Genomic DNA, 2,564 nt, shown 5'->3' on the forward strand with positions numbered 1-2,564 from the left:
CCTCGGAAAAATAAAAGATGAAGTTTTTAGGTAGTGTCTATAAGGTAGAAAACATGTTTCAGATGTTCCTCAAGGTGCACCTCTATAGGGGCCTGAGAACGTTGGATTGGGTGAAGATCTTTTGGGAGATGTTTAGCAGAAAGCCTGAAAGTAGAACTAGACTCTCAGCTCATGTCCCCGAGAGCGGGACCGTGATTTCCTCCCGAAAACCTCAGTTTATATGGACCTGCGCTCCACATGCGCTCCACATGCAGGCTTGTGACTATTTCATGTCATGTGACAAGACAGAAATAATAATTGGCCGATAAATACATTTTACACTTTAATAACTTGACGGGAAATGATCGGTTGATAAATTGAAGAACGCAGCTCAATACATTGATACAAATGTCGCCGGATCTTCCTCATGGCTTCTGCAGCCTAATTGGTCCATAAATCCCGGGAGGAGGACAACTGATAATGCCGATTACATCCCATGAACCTTATCTGTCATTTGCAGCTCCACGGTATATGTGCCCTCCGGCAGGTGTCACTTAGCACATATTAAGATGGTCCTTGTGGGGGAATGAATTCGGACTGATCTGACCCTGGGTCAAATAGATTAGCAACGCCGACGCTCAATGTAAGTTAATGGTGCTGAGATAGGACTGGCGGAAGGAAGCGGATCCGTGGGGGGTCATTCCGGTGACTGGATAACTGGGAAGCAGTCTACAGAATGGGACAGAAGAGGTCTCAGGTCTGCAGAGGATTGTGGGGGTCTGATATCTGACTGGGATTGTAGAGGTCTCAGGTCTGCATAGGATTGTAGAGATCTAGGTCTGCAGAGGATTGTAGAGGTCTGAGGTCTGCAGAGGATTGTAGAGGTCTGAGGTCTGCATAGGATTGTAGAGGTCTAGGTCTGCAGAGGATTGTAGAGGTCTGATGTCTGGAGAGGATTGTAGAGGTCTGAGGTCTGCAGAGGATTGTAGAGGGCTGAGGTCTGCAGAGGATTGTAGAGGGCTGAGGTCTGCAGAGGATTGTAGAGGGCTGAGGTCTGCAGAGGATTGTAGAGGGCTGAGGTCTGCAGAGGATTGTAGAGGGCTGAGGTCTGCAGAGGATTGTAGAGGGCTGAGGTCTGCAGAGGATTGTAGAGGGCTGAGGTCTGCAGAGGATTGTAGAGGGCTGAGGTCTGCAGAGGATTGTAGAGGGCTGAGGTCTGCAGAGGATTGTAGAGGGCTGAGGTCTGCAGAGGATTGTAGAGGGCTGAGGTCTGCAGAGGATTGTAGAGGGCTGAGGTCTGCAGAGGATTGTAGAGGGCTGAGGTCTGCAGAGGATTGTAGAGGGCTGAGGTCTGCAGAGGATTGTAGAGGGCTGAGGTCTGCAGAGGATTGTAGAGGGCTGAGGTCTGCAGAGGATTGTAGAGGGCTGAGGTCTGCAGAGGATTGTAGAGGGCTGAGGTCTGCAGAGGATTGTAGAGGGCTGAGGTCTGCAGAGGATTGTAGAGGGCTGAGGTCTGCAGAGGATTGTAGAGGGCTGAGGTCTGCAGAGGATTGTAGAGGGCTGAGGTCTGCAGAGGATTGTAGAGGGCTGAGGTCTGCAGAGGATTGTAGAGGGCTGAGGTCTGCAGAGGATTGTAGAGGGCTGAGGTCTGCAGAGGATTGTAGAGGGCTGAGGTCTGCAGAGGATTGTAGAGGGCTGAGGTCTGCAGAGGATTGTAGAGGGCTGAGGTCTGCAGAGGATTGTAGAGGGCTGAGGTCTGCAGAGGATTGTAGAGGGCTGAGGTCTGCAGAGGATTGTAGAGGGCTGAGGTCTGCAGAGGATTGTAGAGGGCTGAGGTCTGCAGAGGATTGTAGAGGGCTGAGGTCTGCAGAGGATTGTAGAGGGCTGAGGTCTGCAGAGGATTGTAGAGGGCTGAGGTCTGCAGAGGATTGTAGAGGGCTGAGGTCTGCAGAGGATTGTAGAGGGCTGAGGTCTGCAGAGGATTGTAGAGGGCTGAGGTCTGCAGAGGATTGTAGAGGGCTGAGGTCTGCAGAGGATTGTAGAGGGCTGAGGTCTGCAGAGGATTGTAGAGGGCTGAGGTCTGCAGAGGATTGTAGAGGGCTGAGGTCTGCAGAGGATTGTAGAGGGCTGAGGTCTGCAGAGGATTGTAGAGGGCTGAGGTCTGCAGAGGATTGTAGAGGGCTGAGGTCTGCAGAGGATTGTAGAGGGCTGAGGTCTGCAGAGGATTGTAGAGGGCTGAGGTCTGCAGAGGATTGTAGAGGGCTGAGGTCTGCAGAGGATTGTAGAGGGCTGAGGTCTGCAGAGGATTGTAGAGGGCTGAGGTCTGCAGAGGATTGTAGAGGGCTGAGGTCTGCAGAGGATTGTAGAGGGCTGAGGTCTGCAGAGGATTGTAGAGGGCTGAGGTCTGCAGAGGATTGTAGAGGGCTGAGGTCTGCAGAGGATTGTAGAGGGCTGAGGTCTGCAGAGGATTGTAGAGGGCTGAGGTCTGCAGAGGATTGTAGAGGGCTGAGGTCTGCAGAGGATTGTAGAGGGCTGAGGTCTGCAGAGGATTGTAGAGGGCTGAGGTCTGCAGAGGATTGTAGAGG

The sequence above is a fragment of the Nanorana parkeri genome, unplaced genomic scaffold (genome assembly GCF_000935625.1).
Source record: "Nanorana parkeri isolate BGI_ZX_2015 unplaced genomic scaffold, ASM93562v1 scaffold2680, whole genome shotgun sequence".
Lineage (NCBI taxonomy): Eukaryota > Metazoa > Chordata > Amphibia > Anura > Dicroglossidae > Nanorana > Nanorana parkeri.